Consider the following 27473-nt stretch of genomic DNA (forward strand, 5'->3'; position numbering starts at 1 on the left):
GCAATAAGAATTGAAATTTTCATCAGGTTGATTGAAGAGAGCAAAAAAAAAGTTTAAAGAGAGAGGGAGAGAGAGACAGAGAGAGAGAGAGAGAGAGAGAGAGAGCGAGCATGTGCAGATGTCACTGATCCTATTTACAGACCATGCCCCGGGACCAATAATTACCATATAAAATATCAAGGGAGAGGCAGAAAGGAGTACAGTGAGAAAGTGAGAGAAAGAAGGAGAAAGAGGCAGACTGTATTAAATGGACCTCTCCTGTCGTCATGAGTCCACAACCTGCTCGATTTATCTTCATCTAGTCAAACAAAATTAATTAAGAATTTGACTGTTACATACTTTCCATTTTTATTACATCAAATAATGTCAGATATCTTGGGGGGAAATGAGAGAAATTGAAAATCTCTTGCTGCCGAGATTTATTCAGAATTTACCTGAGAACCACATAACCTGTCTTAATTATTTTTACATCACATCTAAAGATATGACAGCTGCGACAAGGTTTGATTTTTTACATATTAGTGAAAAGTACATCCTCAAATTAATTGCTATTCTCCTCTATATTTAGTTACTTTTTTTATTATTCATTCATAAGGGTGTCAGTGGCGAGACCAGCAGTTATTGCCCAACACTGATTGCCCAGTAGGCTGTTAAGAGTCAGCCACATTGCTTTTGGTCTGGAGTTATATGTAGACCAGAGCAGGTAGGATGGCAGTTTCCTTCCCACAAGGACATTAGTGATCCAGATATAGTAGGAACTGCCAATGCTAGCGAACTAGTAATCCATATGTTTCCCCCGCCCCCCCAATAATGACTTCACGGGCATCATTAGCCTCAATTCCAGATTTTTATTGAATTCAAATTCCACTGTCTATCATGGTGAGATTCAAACTAGCATCCCTAGAACATTACCTGGGTCTCTGGATTAACAGTCCAGCAATATTACTAGGCCATCACCTCCCCATGATGGAAATTAGACTTTTGCAACCTGAAAATCGCTCAAATATTCGTGACTAACACAAGACTCAGTTTTAAAAAGAAGCAGGCCAATGCTCAACACCCCACGAAAACTACTATTATAACTTTCCTGAAGGACAGTCGAGAAACATGCTGACACGGGCCTCATGACCCACTTGTAACTCCCTCATATGGTCATTCTTTGTACTGCATGGCTTCAAAATTAAAGAAGGGCTATTCAACTTGAGAAGCATGACGTCCAAACTCAGTATCCAGCCTTGACTGAAAAGTGGCAAGTAACATTCACACCACACAAATGCCAGGCAGTGAACATCTCCAATAAGAGACAATCTAAACATTGTCTCTGGATGTTCAATGGCATAACCAATACTCTATTCCCCAACTATTAACATTCTGTGAGTTACATTGACAAGAAACTGAACTGAACTTGCTATATAAATACTGTGGCTATAAGAGAAGGTCAGAGGCTGTGAAATCTGTAGCAAGTAACTCATATCATGACTCCCCAAATCCTCTCCGCCTTCTACAAGGCAAAAGTAGGCGTATGATGGAGTACTTTCCACTTGCCTGGATGAGTGCATCCTCAACAACACTCATCTAGAACAAAGCAGCACAGATGATAGGAACCACACCTACAAACGTTCAGTGCATTTACCAATGATGCTCAGACACTGCAGTATGTGTTATATACAAGATGCACTGCAGAAATTCGTCAAAGATCCTTAGACAGTCCCTTCAAAACAAATGACTACTTCTATCTAGGAAGACAGGGGAAGCAGTTACATGGGAACACGACCACCAGCTAGTTCTCCTTCAAGCCACTCCCCATCCTAAATTAGAAGGGATTCCTGTGGTGTCGCTGGATCAAAATCATGGACATCCTCCCCAACAGCATTAACTGTCTACCTACAGCACACGAACTGCAGCAGATCAAGAAGATAGTTCACCACCAACTCCCCAATGGCAGCTAGGGATGGGCAATAAATGCTGGCCAGCCAGCATTGCCCACATCCCTTGAGTGAATATAAAACAAATTCTGATTTGGAACAGCATCTACTCGTGTTTCTGGTATAAGTCAACGGTTAGAACCCCGAAGTAGGAATGTAAGCCAACAGTTTTTTTTGTCTCAGTTAAAACCACAAAACATTTTGGCACTGTAAATTCAAATTCAGAAATGCCAGACAAACAAAAAGGCATAGGCAATGATTCATATAATCACCTGTGTTAGAGGATATTTCACATATTTGTTTACTTCTCTAAATGTGCATTTGGTAAAAATGGTTTGATAAAAGGAACTTTTTTTCTGTCAGACTGTTAAATTTGTTAGTCCCATTTTCTTGATTCTAATTTGAATTTGTCTTTGTAAAAACCTCAACGAAACACTTCTTATTTTGCTTTCCAGTTGATTTTGCTCCACAGTTCTAAACTGCATGCCTTCCTTATTGATTAAATGTTTGTTTAAAGTTACTTCCTCTTTCATGAAATGGTTGATGTGATACATTGGATTACTTCAAAATGCAACTGAAGCAAACTAACAACAGGAAAACTGTCCTATTACCATATCTACATTGTCTTCTCAGATGCTTTGCCTTTCAATACACTATTGAAAACTATTCTTTTGAAAGAATTTCCTTTTTTACAACACTTCCTCTGTGAAATAAAAACACAAACATTCTAAAACATGATTATGGATGGAAAGGTTGACAGCCAGAATTTGGGGGAGAATTCATTTTTTCAAAAATAGGCCTCCACACTGGTTTTATTTGCTTGCAGGGGACTTTGGAAGGGTGTCTTGTTGTACCCCTCTACATACAGTGAGCCAAACCTAGTAGAGCGCTCAGATTTTTTCTGAAAATCTTATACCTTTACTTGGCATCATTGGAGCGAAGGTCAGCTGAAAGGTGGTGAGAATTCTGCTGGCACTTTAAAAAGGCCTCAAAATTTGACTGAGGAAACTATCAAACAGCCAATTAATCGTGGTCACTGTTGATATGTAGGAAATATGACACTGAAGTTCCACACAGAAAGATCTCACAAACTGCACTCAGACAATGACTACATAATCTGTTTTAGTGATGGGCTGTTTCAGGGATAAATGTTGATTCGGGTAACCTGCCTGTTCTATTCTGAAATAGTATCCTGGGATTGTTCATGCTCACCTAGTAAGGCATAGGCATCAGACATTAGACCAAGGTCCACTAAAGAAAGGCTTAAGAAACATTCAAGAAAAGGTCCCTTAGAGCCCTTTGAATGATTTATGTGGTGTTATCTGACAGTTTTCTGTTACATCCCCCCACAAATTTTCACATGGTTTCTATGGGAAAGGGGCAATGGGATAAAAGAGGGCCCAGGAATGAAAACACCCCAGCTATATCTCAAGCAGGTTCAATCTTAACTTGCATCACTACCCACTGCTTAAAGGAATTAGGACTGAAGTCCCTGAGTCAATATGGTCAAGAGGATTGTCCCGAATGAGATATTATTTGTAGAGTCACCAGGTGCATTGGTATAAGGAAGAGCAACCTCCAAGTGGTAGATTCTTATTTTACATACTTTAAGAAGTAAATGTAATAAAAGTAGTTGGGTGCAATGCAAGATTTAGCTCAAAGTGGGGATTACGCCACAGACCTAGGGACTGTGTAGGCTGTCCTCAAATAATGTGTTGGAAATTCAACAGAGCACTTGGGAGTCTGCAATCCTTCTCTGGGGATTCCTGAGAATGTGGCAATATTGTCAACACTCTCAAGATCACATCAATATTCATGAAAGGTCTGTAGGAGTACATCAGGTTTTTCATGGTTTTCTCAGTAAATTGCAACATTTAAAAAGGTCCCTGTGATGGAGCAATGTTTTCTGAAGGCCCACACAGCAATGTGTTGATATTAGAAAGTGGTGTCAGATAATAGTCAGTGCCTTCTGGGCTCATCTGGGAATAAACTGATAGTTGGTTGGGAAAGTAGTAGTAACTATAAATATATGGCCCAGAACCCTGTTAATTCTCTGAAGACGTGGGCCCAAACCCCACCCAGGTGAGTGGTGGAAGTTAAATTTAATAACTAGAATAAATTTGAAATTATAAGCTCATTCTCAGTAACATTTATTATGAAACTGTCATAATTTGTGGTTCACCAATATCCTTAGATTCAGGAAATTAAGGAAATCTTCCATCTTTATCTGATCTGGCCTACATGTGACCCCAGACCAATAGCAAAGAGGCTAATTAACTTGTAACTGCTCTAAAGGGGAATGAGGGACTAACAACAAATTTGGAAATGCCACTGATGACCACATCCATGAAGAAATGAGAAGAAAAATACTCAGGGGCTTCTTAGCAGAGAGGCAGTCTTAAAGGAGTTATCCACAAGAGAGGTGGGATCAGGTTAGTTCAGTTGGTTAAACAAATATGGCCAACAGGGTGTGCCTCCTCACCCAACCTCAAAAAAAATGAAATGGCACTTTGTTGTGATTCAACAAATATACATCAATGACCTGCCTCTAGGCAAAAAACTGAAGAAGTAGATATGCACAACAAGCTTAGTAAAACACTGCTTGAAGTAGTCAAACCACTGACGTATTATCTTTATTAAATGTGTACAGGCTCTTTTCAATTCTGGATTTCCTGTTTGAACAAATTGTATAACACCAACGTACAGGTACAATTTGGTTTCAATGAAACCATCTTTTCCAGAGGTCCACATGGACTCTATGTCATTTTTGATAAACATTGCAGCTTGTATAGCCTGTTGCACAATTTCAGCAAGTATCTTCAGACAGCGACCGCAGTTCATGACAAATCTGAAACTCCTGCTTGTGTTGCAGTCTGAGGACATCCTCCCACCGAGTTTTATTCATCATGCATGTGCAGAGCACAAAGCAATAAAAGAAAGAAATCATAGTTTAAGTAGCTGGAACCCAACAGCCTTTTATGGGTTAAATCAACAGCCAAATAAACGATGCAAGAAAGAAAAGAGAGACCTCAGTTTAATCTCAATCTGACCGTCCGTCTTTCTCACTCCAATGATAGCCTTATGTGTGAGATCGTTCTGCCGGCATTTCTCATTTAATTAAGGCAGACGTTGACAGAAGGACATGCATTAGGCCTGTAATGATGCATTTACTTAGATTAAACGGAGTCTCCTTTTGGAGTAATAGCTCAAACAAAGAACAAAAGGAAATTGTTATGAAACAGCCTTTTATCCTCAGCAAAGGTCACATTGTAAGGTTTTTAATTTTGTCAGCCGCTGTTAATCTGGTCTACGCTGATGGAACACGAGAAGCGCATTTCAAAGCCAGTTATCATAATACAGCCATTAAACCTGCAAATTAAAATGTCTGATTTTACACAGGTTGCTTGGATTCAAAACCTCTAATTAGCATGTGGTGCGGAGTTTTTTTGTGTGAGGAGAGAGGGGCTGGGGGAAATGCTAATGACTTGCTGCCAGGTGACCATTACACTCTGTGTTAAAAAGGGAAACCTCTAAGCCAAGCTGCACACTTTAAAGATATCACTTTTTCCACTCATTTCACTCCGTTATTCTTCCTCCCGAACAGTACTAACTACCATTAAAGGCCCCCTAAAAAAAATCAAAGATTGTAGAGGTAAGAATGCATCAGCTCGAATCAAGAAAGGGCTGAAAGATCATGTGCTTAGGGAAAGATGGAAAGACAAGTTCAATGGTTGATACATTAAATAGAAGAATCGAAAAGAACTGGCCAGGACTGAGCATAGGGTCAGACATATAGGGAGAACAGGCCCACAAGAATCTGGATGGAGGACAGGCCAGGGCTGAGGAAGAGGAATAACAAGCGCAAATTTTATGGGGAGCAATTTGTGCTTAGGAGAGTTCTGAGCAGGGCAAAAATTAAGGGAAGATAGAAGAAGATGGTGCTTAGAAGTGAAACAGCAGATTTGCGAGAGATCAGGAGAAGGGTGAACAAAGTTGCATTGAGAGGTTGGAAAGAAGTGCGACAAAAAGAGGACTGAGCAGGATCACAACAAAAGGATACAGAGAGCCAAGATTGGCTCCATAAAACTGGCTAGGTATTTACGATAGACTTTATCTCCATTTTTATTTTACATTTCTTTTTCTAAAAGTCGATAACAAGGTGTAGAGCTGAATGAACACAGTAGGCCAAGCAGCATCAGAGGAGCAGGAAGGCTGATGTTTTGGGCCTAGACCCTTCTTTCTGTGGCTCTACACCTTGTTATCTCAGATTCTCCAGTATCTGCAGTTCCTACTATCTCTGAAACAGTGTAAAAGCTGTGACAGCTGAAATGTATTATGGCCGCCAGCTGCCATCTTTGTTTCCAGTACTTGTGGCAAATAAACTGCATGTGTACAATTCAACATGAACACCATTCCACAGACACCCGATGCCTTGGGAAGTGCACCCACATGGCAGGTACTGAGTCATGTGGAACAGGTTTGTTTTCTGGCCTGTGCCGAGTTGGTCAATCTCAAGAGAGATCTGCACGTGCTATAATTGGCTTTGGCACACCTCTCAAAAGTCAGCCAACTATCTTCTACCATCATGAAATGCATAAATGTGGAGATCGTCTGACAACTAGCTTATCTGTGATAGCTCCAGCAGTTGAATAATCTGCTGTAAATGTCTGGGCACATCCAGAAAGAGTATTGAGTTCAGCAAAACACTTGAAACTAGTCAGCGTCCATGAAACTGAGTGCCAGCATGAGTCAGAACCTCAGTTAGAGGAATTAAGAATGAGAAGTGATTGAATAGGTATAAAAAAGCACCTGGATCTTTTTTATTATATATTGGTGATTTCCCACGCTGTTGCAGACAGTAAATAGGGTGCTAAATATTTTTTTCAGGAGTACAGTGTTATACCATGTAATGCACAAGGTATATAATTCTTCTGAGCTACAACAGAGACCTTTTAAGATTACAGAGTTTAACTGTTGTAAAGCAAACAGAGGCACATGTTATTCGGCTTTTAATAGGTGTTTGTCCAAGCAGATTATCACGCGCTTGTCAGATTGCACGTGAGAAGTACACATTAGAAGCACCTAGCTCTTTAAGATTATTTTGTATTTATAATGATGTATGACGTCTGGAGTGTGACGTTTGGAGCATGAGGTTTGCAGTCCTCAGTTGCTACTTTCATATCAGAGTCACATGGCGTTGCTCACACTCAGGCAGGCGTGACATTTTGTGCCATTGCAACACACAATGTAATATTTTAGTAAAATACAGCCCTTGACTCCTTAAGGAAACACAGATAGTTTAACAATAATTAAAAACAAGATCAGATCAGAAAATGTTTAACTATTGCTTGGTCAGAATATTTGTTAACTATAATGGGTCTGTTCCTTTTTTGGATCAGGTCAAGATTTCTTCACTTTAAGTACTGTTCTCTTTTACGCTCTTCTTTCATTTTGTACTTGTAATAGAGCGTGACACTTGCAGCGTTGATTTTATGCTACAAGAGGTACTTCTCTGGTATTGGTCACAATAAAATTAGTTTGATATTCTGTTTGGAATGAGATAGTCTGCTGATATTGAATGCTGTTTTGTCCCTTTAAGAATTAGGCTTACAATTATTACTTTGGCTCCCCACCCTTCTGACTGATGTTATAAATCTTCCTCACTGAGTGCAGACAACGAACCATAGCAAGGCCTCTTGAAATTCACTCTTCAGTCATACAAACACTTCCGCACCAAACAACAAGCCAGCTAAGATCAGGAGCTCACCTGATAAAAAAATGATGGCTGCTACTCAACATCTCATCATCACTGAACTGCTATCAAGAAATGGATTTGAGTATTTCAGAGTGAAAAATGGGACGATGTTTGCTGGTGTAACAGTTGAGAGATGAATCTATGAAGCCCACTTGAAATTGACATACACTAAATCCACACAGGCTCAGAAAAGTAACATGACAGCTTCAAGCAATTCTGTTCTGTGTCAATATATACCCAGGAGACATGAAGTATCCCACAACTCCTTTCACTCGGCTCCCTCCAAACTCCAATCATTTGCCCCTCGCGCAGCCACCATTCTATTTCATCTCCTATCTCTACTAATAAATGTAAATAAAAGAAATTGGCCAGTGCTCTATGGTAAAGGTTAATTACACATTGGTAAAGGTTAATTACACAACGGTAAAGGTTAATTATGGTGCTTTTATTTTATGAGTGTGAAACACCCGTAACTGACAGGTGATGAAATCATGCACAATGTCTTTCTGACTGATCTAACCCCAGCAATCAGCTCCTAATGATGTCAGTTTGAGTTTGCTGTGTGTCACTTTGTGACTCGCTGCTGTTTGAAACATGGCACCACGCTGGTTTGAAACGAACAAGCTATTACTTGGCCCCAGATACAATGCAGCTAAGACATTGCTATGTGTGTATGGCACATCATTTTTGTGTTACACTGTGGTGAATCGTATACAGTGGAAGTACCACCCCAAACCAGAAAATGCAGGCACATCCTGAGAAACTAATCTCATTCACTAGTAATGAATTTCCAAACTGGTAATGGCTTGGACTGCAAGCTTTGAGGGAGAATTGCTGTACAGTAAATTTTTTTGCAGTTTAAAGAAGAATGAAATGGCTGAGGATGCAAACTATATGCTTAATAACTGCATCTTCTCTTGAAATATAGGGAGGTAGTTTTGACTTTTGGCTGCCCATTATACACTATCTACGCAGATACACAACTACCTGATCTGATATCACCTATTTTTTTCACATCATTACTCAAAGTCAAAATTACACCATTTGCATTTACTGTAAAAATGTGTGGAGCTGGAGGAATACAGCAGGCCAAGCAGCATCAGAGGAGCAGAAATGCTGACGTTTTGGGTTGGGACTTTTTTTTTCCTGAAGAAGGGAGCCAACTCAAAACGTCAGCTTTCCTGCTCCTCTGATGCTGCCTGGACTGCTGTGTTCCTCCAGCTCCGCACTGTGTTATCTCAGTGTCCAGCATCAGCAGTTCTTACTATCTATACTATAAAACTGTGTTACACAAAGTACTTCCTGTTAGCCCATGTTGGCAGCTGTGGAGCTGAATATTCAGAATGCTGTTTCTGGCTCTTCCTGAAGCTGAAACCAATTGAACACTACCCAGTGAAGCCATTATATTCATCAGATCACTTTAACTAAAAGAGACAGCAGATGGCAAAAAAAAACTTATTTCAGAAACCAAATTGCTAGTTATGTATATGAGCTATATTTTAGAATTGGTGCAGCTACAGCATTTTGTTTCTTTCTATTATTTCGCCTTTATAGTGTTAATGCAGAGAAACCCTTTTCAACTACTCTACAACATGTGAATATTGTAGAAATAATGTAACTGCAGCCATACAGATAGGAGGTTGGGAAAGCTTTTCCTATGCAGAAGTATCATTAATAGAAAAGCCTAACATTTTCTCCAACCCATTCAATCAGCTCCTGACAGTACAAAAGATGAAAGTACAATAAATATGCACGGAGATGCTCATAGGAGTGATGAACATTATCTCCAGATTTCTATCTATTTCCCTGAGAGAATTCCCTGCATTTCCTTTAATTTCTCTTAATTCCCGGGAATTTGTATTTCTGTTATTCTGTTAGCATTTTCGAACAAACTCAGGGGATGAAATTATTCTGTTACGTTTGTGATAATGTTTCCAGAAACAATGCCTCTTTGCAAAATATGTGTGAACCTGTTTCAGTGGGTTAGTGTATGCATCAAATTTGAGCATAAAGAAACTCGGCGTCACTGGAATAATATGATCATTATAGACAACTTTGAGATCAATTTGCCCATAAGATCCTTCCATTGTACCTCTGGGAAAGCACTTTGGTATGAACCTGATAGGTTTTGGCCTCTCCATACCCCAGCTTCACAACATTTTCATTATCACCCCAAGACAGATGTAGCCGTTGGCTGAACTCACCTGCTTGGAAGATTGTGTGCAACAACCTGACAGCATCATATCAGTCCAAGATTAATAGACCAAACAGAACGTTTTACTTTGCATTCTGTACCAGACCTGCATGGAAAGTGAGCTCCTAGTTCTAAAATGATGTCAAGCATCTGCTTATATTAGCATTAATTTGATGTTACATTCCTAATTAGGTGCTAAAAAGGAATCTTACACAGGGAAGAATCTCATGAAGGTCTGATTGATATGGGCTATGGTGAGAGGTGGGGCAGAATCGGGTGAAAATTCCAACAGGGCCCACTTAGACTTTGAGAACAACTCAAGCCATCTTTTATGCTTTCGACAAGCTGCATGGGGAGCATCTTACTAGGATGCAGTGAGTTGCCAGCTATAGGGGATTAGTGTTTGCCAAATGCCTTGCTGATGCCACATTTGCATCATTAAGAGTCAGCTTCTTATTTCACCATACCTGTCACACGTATCAAGAAAACCTGACAAGGAACTTTAGGCTCGTGAATTCAGTTCACCACATGCTCGGAATGATCATGTTGGATTCTGGGCATCTCCATGGGCACTGACCAAATGCAGCTCACAACATGGTCATTAGCATTCAACATGTGCCAACCTCTCAGAATCCTCATATACATCTCTGATCCACTTACAAGATGCTTCTGTACTTCAAAGACATACCACAGGCTGCACTAACAACTATCATTGTAAAGCTGCAGCAAGCAAAGTGTACACTCAGGAACAAGCTCCAAGCTCGTGGACTGATTGATCTGCATTTTCAGGCACTTCACTCGATGTCAAAACTCACTTGGATCTCAACTGGATGCTTAGACTAGCACGGCCTAGCTTTGCCTTTTTACACTTTTCCCCTCAGCCAGAGATACCAAACTCATATTACCTTTGTCTCACCTTGCTATTTAGTGTAGACATAAAGGAAGGAAACTTGTCATGGTTGAAATGGGTATTATAGCTGTTGCCCTTGGTGCAGGTACAGAGTGAGCAGGCAGCATGGAGGGCATACAAGATTAATAGTATCAGAGGTTGGGTGGATGGCAATGAGTGATAGAAGATGTTGCAGGCATTAGTGAATCTCGTGGAGCTTGAACCTTGGTTGGAGGTGGGTACAGTAGCAAAGATAGAATGTGTGAGACATATTGGAGAGAAGATGGTGGCACTTATGCTGGCAGAGACAAGAGGGTTACTGAACTTCTGTTATTGACAGTGCTGGGCATTCTTCCAGACATCAGAGATTGCACTAACCTAGGAGACAACCACAGAGCATTTTGACACGGTCTGGTATTGTGACTTCTACTGCCGGTGCTAGGGGAAGAGGATGTCCCAAATCTGTACCACACCATCCAACAGGATGATGATAAGATGGGCCAGAATGAAATGTGATAGATGCCATGGGTGGGATGGATGTTTAATGCAGCAAGTTTGGTCAGATATGGCAAGAGTATTGCAAGGTCTTTCAGTCAAAAACTCTCCAAAAGATTCAATGCAATTCAGACTTTGACAAGATTCAGCCCACAGGCACTAATTTCAGTAACAAGTCAAGTATAGAACTGCAACTCAAAGCCCCACAGGTAGGCAGTGTGTAAAAGATGAAGGAAAACATTGTTTATTATGATTTGTTAAAGTGTTAGATGGAATTAAAACCCCCACCCAAACTTTACATTGCTTGAGAAACTTAACTATGTCGTAATTTTCTGTGTGTTATCTTTACCCACTCAGAAACAGACACCACCTGTACTCATGCACAAATAGCAATTGAATTAAAACTTAACCACGCACAGAAATGTTTAAAAAAAGCAAGAAAAGGATCAAGCTCAGTTGGTCTTTAAAAGATTTTTTTTTAAAAAATGGTTGGTTTCCAGCTTGTGGATAAAAGGGGTTTTATTCATTGTATTAGGTGTCACTGTTACAAAGTAAGGGTTGTGTTGGATCTGTTAACAGAATTTCGATGGAAAGGCCATGTTTGATCCTAAAATCTCTGATACTTGACATTTGCAGAAATCATATGATTTCTTTCCTTATTAGTCAATCTGCACCATGTGCACCCAATGTTTGAATTTATGTAGCTTGTAGTTGGACACACTCATCAACTATTGCTTGACTTGGTACCATCTGAATGTATTCACTAGTATAGTAGTATAATTGGTGGAAAACCTCTAAGTACTCAGTATAGAAAATTTGCCAGCCCCAAATGAATTTTGAAAGGTCCAACCTGAGTATTCTGCTCAACTGTCTCACCTGAAGTCAGCTAGCACCACAGACCAGAGACTGAATCACAGAGGATAGAACATTATGTTGGTGACATTCATATTGGTCTTGCCTGCTTGCTGGAGAATTCTCAGGTATCCTGTATCCTCTCCGTTGGGTGCTATATGCCCATAAGGCACTTTCCCAAGATTCAGGTCCTAAGTGCATTAAACCTGTCTCATTGAAAGTTACTAGTAATCAAGAGGGAGCCATTGGCTAGGACTGATGGATGGGTCACGATAAGGGGCAGGGCTTTTGCTCACAACAGCTGCCCACCCCGCTTCATGATGCAGACAAAAAGTATGTTTGAATAAGCGACCCTCTCAGAAGCCCACATCATGATTTATGCCTCTGAGTCCCTAGGATCAACATATGTATTTCCCCTTCAGGCTACAGTGTACATATATTTTTCTCTCCTTTAATCCAAACCTGGAATATTAAATGCATCTGTCACTTTACAAGACCAACATAACCATAACCACTAGTTTTCACATATTATAGGTGTATCATCAGGGGCACTCTTGAGCTGTCAGTTTCATTCGAAACCAGTGTTGCCTGTTCAATAGACAATAGGTGCAGGAGTAGGCCATTCGGCCCTTCGAGCCAGCACCACCAAAGCCTTTACTAATTTTCCAAGTCGGTACGTTTCTTGTCAACTGATAGACTGATATTCTCACTAAACTGAACAGCATCCTATTAAGTACCTGGTGCAATAGTATCTTGCAATCAGCAAGCACAGAACCATTTCCTTTCCCTACCTTTCTGGTACCAACCTGAACAAAGATCAAAGATCAGAGTTTAAGTGAATGGGTGAAAACCGGCAACCAGTTAGCTGTTCCATATTATTTACATACTAGAGACCAACATTGAAAAATTCCTGTTAATGTACCTGTTATGGTGAAGCATTAATAAAATGTGGAGCTTCATTTGTATTTTGTATTTTAAATTTGGACTTCAGTGAAACAAAGAAATCAATGAATTATTTTACAGATTAGTGCACAGAAGGTCAAAAACAGAATGGGATGAATTATAGATTCATCGAAAACAGGTGTAGGAGTAGGCCATTCAACCCTTTAAACCTGCACCACCACTCAATATGATCATGCGATTTCAGTATCTCGCTCCCACTTTCATTCCAAACCCTTTGATCACTTGAGTTGCCACGGCCACGTCCAGCTCCCAGTTGGCCCCAACAGTTTACTGCGATAGACAATTTGACAGGTTCACACCTTTGAGTGAAGAAATTCTTCCTCATGTCAGTCCTGAATGGCTTATCCTTGATTCTTAGACCTATAACTGCAGTCAGTTGAGTTTCCACTCTCAGTAAATATTCCCTTTCTGCATCCTGCCTGCAACAGGCCTGAAGAGGACAGGGAGCAGTGGATGGCCAGGTGAAGAAGATCAGGTAGCCTTGGCTGCCTACAATATTGTGTCTAAGTGGTGGTGAATGGGTTTTCAGGAGTGCCTCACTAGAGACAAAATCTTTTTTTGTGGAAATCAGAAGATGTCTCTAATTCCTCATAGTCTCACAAAGGAAGTTTGACACTTACTCAACGTCAGTCTTTGAATAAAATGCAGACCAGTTTTTGTCTAGCAGGAAAGCTGTGGTACTTAAAATTGAATCAAGGTCCAAATCATAATTCTTGGATAATTTACAAACAATTGTAAGGCCTGTACCTTGAGGTTAACAACAGTTTGGACCTGAGTGGTTAATTAGCTTGGGTGGTTTTAATTTATTGTTTCCACATTGCAGGTAAAATGAAAATTACCCCCAATAATTAAATACAATGAGTGTATAGTGTGGCAGCACAACAAATCAGAAAATTTCCACGTTAATTTACTGGTCTGTGCACAACTGAATACTTCAACCAGACTAACATTAGAGATTCCACAATTGATCCAAGTGTCCTGCAACTAAGAAGGGGACAAAACAATCAGATTTCTATTTCTGATCAAATGTAGCACTTTCCAAGCCAGAAAGATCATATGCGTAAAAGGTCATATGAAAATTGTTAATGATGCTACCATCCAGCCCCTCATTCCCCCACCCCTCAGTCAACAGGATTGACCAAGAGTTAACGGTTAATCTCTTTGAGACTCCTTTGAGCAACCCAAGGAAAACAAAAATCACAAAATTTTAACAAACCTGTAAGGGCTTTCCATTTTCTTTCAATACATTTTTTTCATTAATTGAACCAACATTAAATTAGGGGGAAAATAGGTTATTTGACTGGGTGGAGTGGTTGAAGGTGAGAAGTAATTTTATGACTGTGCCAATCAAATAAGCCTCAAACACGCACCGTCTGGATTACACATGAATAATGTCCATTTGGGCAAGGTACTGGAGGACTGCCAGTCCTCATGTAACCATACCCTAGCATGAGTCAGCACCTTCAAGTAGAGAGGGAGAAACTAAAATTACAATGTATTCTTACTTTTTTAAAAACAATGCTTTGTTTCCTTCCAAAACTAATGTCTGAACGAGTAGAATTGGTATGTGTCTCAAAGATCACAATGAACCTGGATACTAAAATCATGACGTACATCACATGCTGTTAACTGGCAGGACCCCGCACGTTCTGAAAGCTGAGAATGGTCTTGTGGTGCTGAATGAGTTAACATGGGGGAATTGCTTTGAAGGATTTTACAAAGGAAGTTCAAAACAGTTGTGAATAAAGAACGCTGCTGAGTTCTGCAGTACCAGTGTCATCATCTTCAATCGAATCCACTTGAAACACAGAAAGGACTGTGTGACAAGTATGAGGTAAGCAAAAGAGAATGTCGGGTAGGTCTGATGCACAGTAGTCTGACTATAAAGACCAAAGAAGAAAAGAATGACTGTACTGTCTCTTTAATAATAAAATTAGGCAAGGCCTTCAAACAAGTGTACATTACATACAGCAGCATTTTACTGCAGAGGATGCACATGATTTAAACTAGTAGTTATGAGTGTTTGTAGTGCACCACAAAATTGATCTAATTATACCCTAAAATAAAAGCAGAGAAAACTATACCTAAAACAAATCCAGTATAAAGCGGCCTTTGTAAAATAGTGCTCCTCTTTATTGCTCAATAAAGAGAAAAACTTTGTCAGTACCCAGAAGACAATTCTTGCAAATAGTGGCAGAGAGACAAGAGGGATCCATAAGCATATCACATGTCCTATTAAAGGGAAACAAGGCTATTACAAGGGAGAACACAATTGACAGGGGAATAATGAAATGAAACTCACCCAGTTCAGCCATGTAAAGCAATACTCTTTTCAAGAGAAGCTTTGTAATTCCTCTCATCATCCATTCAATGTATTCCAAGTGTGCATATATTGGACATTTGAGTCGTGGAAATATTAGATATACATATTTAAACCTTCCCTCCCAAGGTACATCAATGTGTTGTATAAATCAATTCAGTTTAAAAGGGACTCACTTCATGTTTTTTTTAATATTCACCGTGAAAACAATCCACAGCCTCACTTGTTCAACAGTCAAAGGTTGTTAAACCTCAGTACGCTTGGAAAGTGTCATTATACATTGGCTAAAGAAAAGAATATAAAATCTGGTCAGGTGCCAGACCATAGTGAGGACTGTGTGATTGCTAAGCTACTAATTCTAACATGGGCCAATCAATGTGCTAAACGAACAATGTCACAATAGGCCATTCCTTGTTGCTAAGCCAGGCCAGTGATGTCACTGGAAGCTATTTTCTGTTGCTTTTTCACTATAAGGCTTTTCTTGTTGCTATGTTTGTGATGTCACGACAGTCCATTTCTTCTTATCACAACCAATGACATCATATTAAGCTGCTTCTTTTTACTTGTATTAGTAACCTCACAATACCCCTTGTTGTAGTCACTGATAACAAAATAAGAAATTTATTCAGACCAGTGATAGCACTAAAGGCTGACTTTTAATATTAATACAAATACTTTTCTTCTTATGGAAAAATGTACAGCTACAGTGTCATTTTAAGGAGAGCTATTGGCAAACACTGCAGTATCCTGTATTACAATGTGCCTGTGTCTAACCAACATTATGACAGATACACTTTCAAATAAACTTTTCCCTAGTATAGTTGCAAAATGAGCAGTACAGACTACTGATGCACGCAACATTATTTGTCTTACCAACGAAAGGAAATATCAGATGGGATGTTAGTGGGTGGCAAATTCACTACTGTCTATTTTATGTGCCCACTAAAGTAAAGCTTTTCTTTCAAGGTTTTCAATGTTTAAAGTGTATTAAAATTGCTGTGCAAGATAGGTAATTGACAATACATGTGTATAATTTTATGATAATGTCATAAATACAGATTTTTTGTATACATCTGGTTATGTACGTTGCAAGGATTTAACTGAGTGCCATCTCTTTACATAAAATTTCTTCTGTACATTGCTGCAGGGTATTAAATGCATAGACACACACACACACACAAACACACACACAATGAAGAAAAGACACTCCCTAAATGTTTGGTGATCCACTCTGCTAGTTTGATGTCTAATGACAATGAATAGGATACTCAATTTTAATTTGCCATTGTGTCTGTGAATTCCTTCGCAGTTGATGTTGTGGGAGGTGGGGCAAGTAGCAGTGACAGCTGTAGCAGTGTAACTAAAATCCCGAACTACCAATAGTAACAGGGACATGAAAGCAGGGAATTGCCAGAGGTATGTGATGCAAGGAAAGGGAAGCAAGATAGTTTTGGTCATACAGGATGGAATAAGTATGATAACAAGAAATGATCTTGTTATCTTCAGATGATCCAGAATCCAAAGGCATGCAGGTGTGTAATAACAAAGAAAAGAAGGCACTGGTGGGAGTTGACTATATGTTCATTTTATTCTTTTACAAGATGATTCACTGGCTAGACCAGCATTTATTGCCCATCTCCAATTGCCCAGTGGGCAGTTAAGTGCCAACCACATTGCTGTGAATCTGGAGCCACGTGTTAGCCAGACCAGATAAGGATAGCATTTTCCTCCTCTAAAAGACATTAATGAACCAGATGGGTTTTTCAGTAGCTATACTGTAGGACACAGGATAAATCACCAGTACATAAATCATGGGTGACTTAAATCTTCATGCAGATTGAGAAAGTTGAATCGGCAGATGAAGCCATAACAAAGAATGCATAGAGTGTACTGCGTCAGATCCCAAGAACAATATATTCTGGATCCAAGTGGCATCAGGTTTTTTAATATCTGGTAAATGTAATGAGGCAGATTGCATGAATGACCCCAGAGTGAAAGATCTCCTAGGAAACAGTGGTGAAAACATGGTAGAAGTCAGCATTCAGTTTGAGAGTGAAAAACTTTGATCAGAAGCAACTGTACTAAACTTAAATATAGATTTTTAGAAAGAAGTGAGAGCAGAAGCCAGCGTGAAGTGGGAAACATGTTTAATAGTAAAGAGAGTTAAGGGACAATGGCAGACTTTTAAGGAAGTAATTCAGGACTCCTAAGAAAGATTTATCGTTGCGAGAAAGAAGGATTCTAGAAGTAGATAAGCCCCATGGCTGAGCAGGGAAGTTAAGAATAGTATAAAATTGAAAGAAAAACGTACAACGTGGCAGTGATCAGTTGTATGCCAGAGAATGGAAAAGCTCTCAAAACCAACAAAAGAAGATCAAAAAAGCGAGAAAATAATCACTGAGAATAAACTCATGATGTAAATATAAACCTCAAGAGATTCTTTAAATGCATATAAAAGAAAGAGGAAGGCCAAAGTGAACATAGGCCCTTTAGAAATGGAGGCTGGGGAAATAATAACGGGGCAACAGGAAATGGCAGAGGAGATGAATAAATACTTTACAACGGTCTTGCAAATTACAAGGTTGTTGAACTAAAGTGGAAGAGGAAATAACTACAATACCATAACCAGAAAGAAGGTACTAGAGAAGCTATTGGGCTAAAAAAATGATAAGTCCCCGGACCTAATGGGATGCATCCTAGGATATCAAAGGAAATAGCTACAGAGATAGTTGGTGCACTGGTAGTAAACTTTGAAGAATCCTTAGATCCTGGAAATGGCCTAGAGGATTGGAAAATTGCCAGCATAATACCCTGTTCAAAAGGGGGAGGAGACAAAAACAAGTTTAAAATCTGTCATTGGAAATATATTAGAGTCTGTTATGAGGATATAATAAAAATACATTTGGAAATGCATAGAATGATCTAATCAAGTCAGCATGGCTTCCTGAAAAGGAAATCATACCTGATAAATTTATGAGAATTCTTTCAGGAGATTAGAAGCAGGATAAATTTTCTGCGTATAAACTGACGTTTTCCCAGCCACCATCAGTTCTAAAGATGGGTCACCGTACCCAAAACATTAACTCTTTTTTCTCCTCCACAGGTGCTACCAGACTTGTTGAGCTTGCCCAGCAACTTTGTTGTTGTTTAGATAATGTGGAACCAGAAATTATAATAATGTTGGATTTCTAAAAGGCATTTGATAAGGTACCAGACATAAGGCTACTTAATAAGATAAAGCCCACACCGTAATTAATAATATAGTAACATGAAGAAAGGATTGGATTATAGACATCAGACAGTTTGGATAAGGGGTGCACTTTCAGGATGGTAATGTGTAATTAATGGAGTGTGACAGGACATGTCAGAAAAGAACACGATTATTTACAATATACATTAATGCCTTGAGGGAAGTGAATGTATTGCGGTCAGATTTATGAATGACAGAAAAATAGTTGGGAAGGTGAGTGATGAGGATGACACAAAGAGTCTGCAGACAGGTTAAGTGAGTGGGCAAAACCTTGACAAATTGTATATAATGTGGGAAAATCTGAAGTTGTGCAATTTGGCAGGTACAATAGAAAAGCTGAATATGATTTAAATGCATAAAGACAAGAGAAAGCTACAGCACAGAGGGATATGGGAGTCTCTATACTGAATCAGAAAAGAATCTAGCACACAAGTTCAGCGAGTAACAGGGATGGCAAATAGATTGTTAGCGTTTTGGGTCAGGATCCTGCTTCAGAAATGGGGAGGGGGAGCTTTTTGTAGAGTATTTATGCTCTGTATGCGACAAATGACAACACCTTCCAGTTTCTAACCATTTTAACCACCCCTCCTACTCTCTGGGCGACATGTCCATCCTGGGCCCCCTCCAGTGTCACAATGACACCACCCACAAACTGGAGCAGCAGCACCTCATATTCTGCCTCGGGAACCAACAGCCCAATGGCCTAAACATGGATTTCATCAGTTCTAAAATCTCCCCATGCCCATCTCACCCCATGACCAGCCCTCCCTCTCATCCCTGCCACCTTGACCTGACACAACCTGTCCATCTTCTCTCCCACCTGTCCACCCCTACCCCACTGACCAATCCCCACCACTCCCTACCTTCAGTCACCTATCATCATCACACTGACTTTCCACAGCCCCGCCCCTCCACTCTATTTATTTCTGCGGTCCCTTTCCTCTCCCCATTTCTGAAAAAGGGTCCTGACTTGAAACGTCAATTTTTCTGCTCCTCTGATGTTGCCTGGCCTGCTGTGTTCCTCCAACTCCACACTGTGTTATCTCTGACTCCAGCTTCTGCAGTTCATGCTATCTCCAAGGCAAATAGATTGTTGGCCTTATTTCAAAAGGAATGGAGTATAAAACTATACAAGGAACTAATTAGACCACACCTGAAATATTGTGAACAGTTTAGGCCTTTTATTTGAGGAAAGATATATTGGCATTGGAGGCTTCCCAACAAAGCTTAACCAGTTGATCCTGTGTATAAAGAGATTTACCTACGAGGAAGCATTGAGTAGATTGGGCTTTTTCCCATAGGAGTTTATAAAAAATGAGAGGCAACCTTATTGAAGTATATAAGAATCACAGGGGTCTTAACAGGGTACATGCTGAGAGGCTGTTTCAAAGGCATAATCTTATAGTAAGGAATACCCAATTAGGGCAGAAATGAGGAGGAATTTCTTCTCTCAGAGTGAATAGTGAAGTTGTTTCATGCAGAACGCTGTAGAGGCTTGTCATAAATATATTCAGTGCTGAGACAGACAGATTTTTAATCAGCAAGGGAGTCAACAGTTATGGGGAAAAGCAAGGAAAGTGGAATTGAGGGATATCAGATCAGCCATTAATTTATTGAATGGTGGAGCAGACTTGATGGCCCGAATGATCTAGTTTTGCTTTTTTTTTTAAATCTGGCACACCTTTTTCCCCCTTTGTGAAATAATGGGCAAGTGCTAGAACAATTATCAGGCTGAATCTCAACACGTTGAACCACATCACAAATTCTCCATTTGTAAACAACAAGTATTGAAGTCGGTTTTTACCTCAGAGGTTCTGGCCTCGAGGCAGCAGTTGTATCTATTAAGCCACATGACCACCTTTTAAGCATACTATAATCTTCACACATACATATGCATTTCACGAGCATACAACTATTTACCCATACATGCACAGCCAGCTATCCTTCATCGGCATGCAGGCATATTCTTATGAGAAAGGATTGAGTAGGTTAGGACTGTAACGATTGAAATTTTAAAAAATGAGAGGCAACCTTATTGAAACATGTACAATTCTTCAGTGCCTTGATAGGGCAGAAACAAACATGTTGTTTCCCCTGGATGTGAGATTGTTCGCTGAGCTGGAAGGTTAGTTTTCAGACGTTTCATCACCATTCCAGGTAACATCATCAGTGAGCCTCCGACAAAGCTTCATCGGAGGCTCACTGATGATGTTACCTAGAATGGTGATGAAATGTCTGAAAACTAACCTTCCAGCTCAGCGAGCAAATTCACACCCAGAACTTCAACCTGCGCTACAAATCTTTTCAAAATGTTGCCTCCCCTTTTGGGGGAATCTAAGGCCAGAAGACCTACTGTCAGGGTAAGAGGTCACCCAGTTAGGCTTGATAAAATCTAAAAGAAATGTTAATGCTGCAAATCAGGAACAAAAACAAAATTGCTGGAAAAGCTCAACAGGTCCATCAGCATCTATGAAGGAAAAAACAGAGTTAACGTTTCGGATCCACTGATCCTTCCAGTTTTGACCCAGTTGGCTTAGATGGACTGAATGACATAGTCCTGTTCTCCCATTCCTAATAACTTAATTATTTTGCACACAGTAAGAATCAAGAATTATTCCTTGGTCAAAGATAGTCAACCTGTCTGGTTTAAAATTTAAACAAACCCCAGCTGTTAACTACCAATGAGCATTAGTGGGTACTTTATGGCAACACTGTAGCAATCAGAGTCCACTTGTCAACAGCAGTCTCCTCACATACAGTATAAATTTTAATTTGCTTTTAAATTTGTAATCATGCAAAATGTTCTGAAGAATGAGTGCAGGGTGAAAAGTTTTCCAAATAGCCTTTTTTTTTAGCAATACTCAAGTTCTGTATTGCCAAACGACCATTTGAATAACAATAGGAATTGGTTATTTCAAATTGCATTTAATTTCCAATACCCTAATGGTTAGTAATCAGAGTGTTTTCCAGTATACATAAGGAACGAACAATTGTTTGTATTAGCATTGTGCTTTTGCCAGAACTTAGAAAAGGATTAACTATTTTCCTTTGTGCAATTTTTGAGACTGTAAAAGATGTAGTATTCATAACTTATTTTACTAAATTATACCAGATACAGTCAGTCTCATACCTTTGTAAAATCGCCAAATGCAAAACTGCAGAACAAAAATAGTACAAGATTCAAAGCTTTGTGCTCTGGTTTGAATGAGGCCACCCTGTTTCCAAATGACTCCAGTAGTATGCGTGAAACATTTTACAAGCTGTTCAACTTCATGTCACACATATTGCATTTGTCAGTGAAACAGTTAAATCTGTGCAAGTCTCCTTTCAAACAAAGTAAAACATGCCATTTTTCACAAGGCAGCTCCTATTTCCATAATGCCCTTCATTGTCAGCGTCTTGTCTAGAGAAACATTTGTGTTCCCTATGCAAGAAAACAAACGCTTATTTCTTCCTCCTTCATTTTTATCCCATTTAAATTGGGCATTCACTGCCCTACCTCCCCTACCCTCTGCTTCTCTAAACACCACAACCAGGTCCAGCTGGGCAACATGCACAGCCAGATCACTCTAGTGTTCCCAGGATCCTTCCACTGCAGTCTTGAATCATAATTGGCAAATCGAGGTGGAGGTTCAGATGAGAACTCAAAACCCACAAAAAGGATGTGGTTAGAATGCATTTTCCCCCCACACATCTTTTCTGCCTGCCTTTCATAAATGAACACTCCAGCTCCTCAAGTGATATAAAAATGCATTTAGTCTGTGCATAGACTTAACCTGAGTTTTCTTTCAGTTTAACAGAGGAACTACTAATAATGCATCATGACTCTCCCGTCCAGCTTTGTCATAACACAAGTGATAATTTTACAAACCACAACTGCAACATAAAAACCACCGGGACATCATCTGTCAGTTCATAGCTCATAAAGTCTTAGATGTGAATTCATTTTGATGCATGAAAAATTCAATGTTAGAAACTACTTTTATTTTCACCTTGTTCATATTCTATTCTCAATTACAAAATTATCTTGTCGTGATTGTGTAATAGTATTATATATTACCAATTTTCTCTCATCTTACCCAGAAAGTGTACATACTCAGTAAGATATGCCTCTGTGGGTGCCAGATGCCCTCTGGTCTCCAGACTCCAGTGTAATGGCTGTACATTAACTATGATGTTTGACAGTGAGCAGCGGCAAGCTGTACAAGGGGAAAAACACAGTCCACCCAACCCTCTTCTCAGCTAACAGTTAAAACTATGCACTCCCCAGCAGGGGTCACTAAATAGCAACAGCGAAATACTGAGGATACCAGAAATCTGAAATAAAATCAGGAAGTGCTCAGCAGGCCTGGCCGAATCTGTGGAGAGAGGAGCAGAATTAATGAGCTAACGCATTGTGGAGCTGGAGGAACACAGCAGGCCAGACAGCATCAGAAGAGCAAGAAAGTTGATGTTTCATGTCGGGACCCTTCTTCAGAAAAAAGGTCTGAAGAGGGCTCCTGATCAGAAATGTCAACTTTCCTGAACCTCTGATGCTGCCCACCCTGCTGTGTTTCTCCATCTCCACACTGTTATCTTTGACTCCAACAGTGGCAATTCTTACTATCTCTAAGTAACAGAATTAATGTTTGGAAGCCAATATGATTGCTCTTTTAAACTGAAGAGGAGGAAAAATGGTGGACTTTGCTGATGTAAAAAAGGTGGTGAGGAGCAAGTGGAACATAAGAGGAGGTTTGAGAGTGAGGGAGATTAAACATTACAGGTGTAACATAACAAAAGGTGGTATTGTTTGTAGGAAGGAGAAATAAGGCTGGATGTTAATAGTACGAGTTAAAAGCAGAGTGTAGATCAGCTCTGCCGAATACAAAACTATAAAAACAAGATACTGCTGGGGAGTGGTGAAAAGGGAACTAAATGGAGTCCGTAATCTGAAGTTGTTGAACCCAATGTTCTAAAAAGAAGAGGTGCTGTTCATTCAACTTGCATTGGGCTTCACTGGAACACTGCAGCAGACATAGAACAGAAACATGAACATCAGAGCAAAATGGTGTAGTAAAACAGCAACAACTATGAAGGTCAGGGTCCTGCTTGTGGACTGAGTGAAGGGTAGATAGCTTGAAACTAGATAGCAATTAGGAGTGGCAGTTTTGGTTCATTCCTTTCCTCTTGTCAAAGGCCGCAAAACTGGATTATTGCATCTATGTTGCTCTCTTTGTTACAATCAGTGAAATCAGCATGAAATGGGCATCAAAGCTTCTCTCTGGCCCATATGGGTGCCATCTTGATTTAACCAGCAACAGTCTTGTCTCTGAGAAGATTATAGACTCAACCCTCATTCCTAGCAATGGAACATGAAAACTAGGCCACGCAGGTCTTTGGGAATGCTGCACTGTTAGATTTTCCATCCTCGAATGAGATGCTAAACTGAGGCTTTCCTATTCAGTTACACTGTGAATTGCTTTGCATTATCCCCAGTGACAACCTGGCACCGTGTAAATGCAATTCCATAGCTTAAGAATACAGTTCATTATGTTCTTTTACTTTTATGAGCTCTGAAGTGAATAACAATGTGAGTGTGCAAGCTATAACAATTCTTCCACCTCAGAGAGTTAGTGACTTTGCAGATGTTTGACTTAATGTTGATGCCAAAATGTATACAAAAATAAGCAAATTTCACTCCCTGCGGCCTAGTCAGGTAGATGCACAGCCTGATATGATAATAAGTCATACAGATCAGGAAGTTGACATCCAACTCGATTATGATGCTAATTTTCTTTCTATTCTTTCAATTTTATTTTCTGGTCAGAGGCTGTCCAACAAGTACTATCATACACATTGGGTTTTCAATCAGACCTCTCTCATTCTGTCCTACAAACACAAATTAAAGAAACCAAGGCAAAGCAATTTGTACACATGGGTCTCCCAAAAGCTAAGATATAATGGAATGGATGCCATTTAAAATAAAGACATTTTTACAGGGGCTTGCTTTTTAAAATCTGACTGGTTGGGCTTGTCTTTGTCCTAAACAAGGCTGTCCATTTCTAAATTCCAATGATCACTGTCCACTCCTCCACACTGGAATATTAAACAGCTTCATCAATGACCTTCCCTCTATCATGAGGTCAGAAGTGGAGATGTTCACCAATTATTGTGTGATATTCAGTACCACTTGCGACTCATTACATTCTAAAGCAGTCCATGTTCAAATGCAAAAGGTCTGAACAACATCCAGACTCAGGATGACAAGTGGCAAGAAACTTTTGCACCTCACATGTGCCAGGCAACAACCATCTCCAATAAGAGACAATCTAACTACCATTCCTTGACTTGCAAAGGTGTTACCATCACTGAATACCCCACTATCAACATCTCAGGGATTACCATTGACTAGAAACTCAACCAGATTCACCACATAAACACAATGGATATAAGAGCAAGTCAGAGGCTAGGAATACCGCGACAACTAACTCACCTCCTGACTCACGAATCCTGTACACCAACAACACAGCACAAGTCAGGAGTGTCAAATCAGAATGGTCTCCAATTGCCTGGGTGAGTGCAACTCCGACAACATTCAAAAAACTTAACACTACCCAGGACAAAGCAGCATGCTTGATTACTGCCATACCTGCAAGATTCCAATCCCTCCACAACTAATGTCTAGTAGAAGCAGTGTGTTCTATCTATATGATGCACTGCAAATATTCACCAAAGATCTTTACACAGCATCTTCCAAACACACAGCCATTTCAAATTAGAAGGACAAGGCCAGTAACTACATGGGAACACCACCATCTGCAATTTCCTTTCCAAGCCTCTCATTATCCTGACTTGGAAAAATATCACAGTTCCTCCACAGTTGTTGGATCAAAATCCTGCAATTCTCTCTATTGTGTGTCAACCTACGGTATGTGTACTGCAGCAGTTTACCGCCACCTTCTCAAGGGCAACTATAGATGGGCAATAAATGCTGGTCAGCTAGTAACACCCACCTGCTACAAATGAATGAAGGAAAAATTTAAAATCCCATCTCAGGCACTCTGCCATCATCATCAGAATTTTCAAAAAGTACTCCACAAATGAAGTTGATGTAGATTATCGTATGTGTATCTTGTCATTAAAAGAGCTCTCCTTTGAGGACTCCATGTGCTGTGTGTATACAATGTTGTAACTCTGCCTGGCAAATAGTCAACTGCGTGGCTGCAAATTGGCATACTCAGAAGTCTGTTAGTTTGCTCAAAACTCTATTTTATAACTTAACCCACAGAATTAATCAATTCCTGATAAGTAACAGATTATTAAACTATTATCATTAACGTAACATGATATACAGCGATGAAAAACATCATACTGATGAGGCTTACCATATGTGAGCAGTCAGCAAGAAAGCTAATTTATGGGTAGAACAAATAGTCAACAATATTAAATTGTGCAAAATTGCATGAGACAACCCTCAATGTCTTTGCTCATTAGAGAGCATTGAGAATAAGGCTTGCTGAGAAACAGCGAAATCTCTGTTGAGAAGTCAGTTCAACTCACTTTAGAAAACAAATGATCTGGTTATCTACTGGATGAATGGTAAGCAAAGGAAAGCCAAAGCCATATTGCCAAAATGTCCACAAAAGTTCCAAGCTTAAATAGGGACACAGCAGACCTTTGAACAGAATTTAAAGTGTTCAAGCAGTACTCAGAGCTATGGCTTTTAGATTTGGGTGTGTCCAATACAGAAAAGTCATTAATTTTTTTTTACTAATTGGGAATGAATCTTCGCACAGATTACATCCGAATTAACAGATGAAGAACTAAAATATCCTGAAAAGGTATGGACGAGATTAATAGAATGATTCAGAATCAAATTAAAATCTGCGTATTCATTGGCTAAAATCCGTATAATTTAGAAAGAAACCTAAAGAGTTTGTGGGCAGAAGCAGAGAAAAGGGTTCATGCTGTGATTTTTCAGATGGAGAGCTAGCAAACAAAATTGTTGAGTTGATTGCATCAACCCCAATGGGACGTTTAGAGATGCTTCCAAGATAAATTGAAGAGTTATTGCAACGGAGGAGGAATTAATGGCTTAGTGGCATTATAGCTATACTATTAATCCAGACACCCTGGCAATGTTCTGTGAACTGGGTTCAAATCTTACCATGGCAGATGGTGGCATTTGAATTCAATAAATATCTGGAATTAGGAGTCTAATGATGACCAAGAAACCATTGAGTTTGTCAGGAAAAACCCATGTGGTTAACAAATGTCCTTTATGGAGAAGAAACTGCCATCCTTACCTGGTCTGGCCCACACATGACACCAGACAGACAGCAACATGACTGACACTTAACTGCCCTGAGGGTTATTAGGGATGGGTAATAAATGGCCAGTGATGTCCACATCCTGTGAATGACTACAAAACTATTTACAGATGTATGTCAGCGTTAAGTGATCTTCACAGGTTGACAAAGTTTACAGGTCCTAAATACTATTTCAGTATAATCACTAGAATTCCCAACATAGAAAGACATTTGGAAGGTTTGGCCTTTTGCATGAACCAAGGAAATGACAAGCTTTCAATCAATTTTGCAAGGCTTGTGACAGAAAAGGCAGTGGCAGCGTAAAGGATGATGCAGCTAAAAAAGATGTGCACTGACCCAAACAGATTGCACACAGGGTTGAAATAAAGACCATCTGGTATCCTGGTATCATGACATATACGTGAAATAATCTAATGTATACAGTGAGGCAAAGAGTGGTGATCACATTTTTCACATGTCAATCTCATCACAAGGATCAATGTAACCTTCTGAAGTTTTTGTAAAAAATCAAATTCTGTGTC

General features: G+C 39.7%; 1 protein-coding gene across 11 annotated transcripts in view; it reads right to left on the minus strand.

The window, feature by feature from the left end:
* sox6 (SRY-box transcription factor 6) overlaps positions 1 to 27473 on the minus strand; it is a 624359-nt gene that overhangs the window by 433709 nt on the left and 163177 nt on the right. The gene's annotated exons all lie outside the window — the stretch shown is intronic.

The sequence above is a fragment of the Stegostoma tigrinum genome, chromosome 17 (assembly GCF_030684315.1).
Source record: "Stegostoma tigrinum isolate sSteTig4 chromosome 17, sSteTig4.hap1, whole genome shotgun sequence".
NCBI lineage: Eukaryota > Metazoa > Chordata > Chondrichthyes > Orectolobiformes > Stegostomatidae > Stegostoma > Stegostoma tigrinum.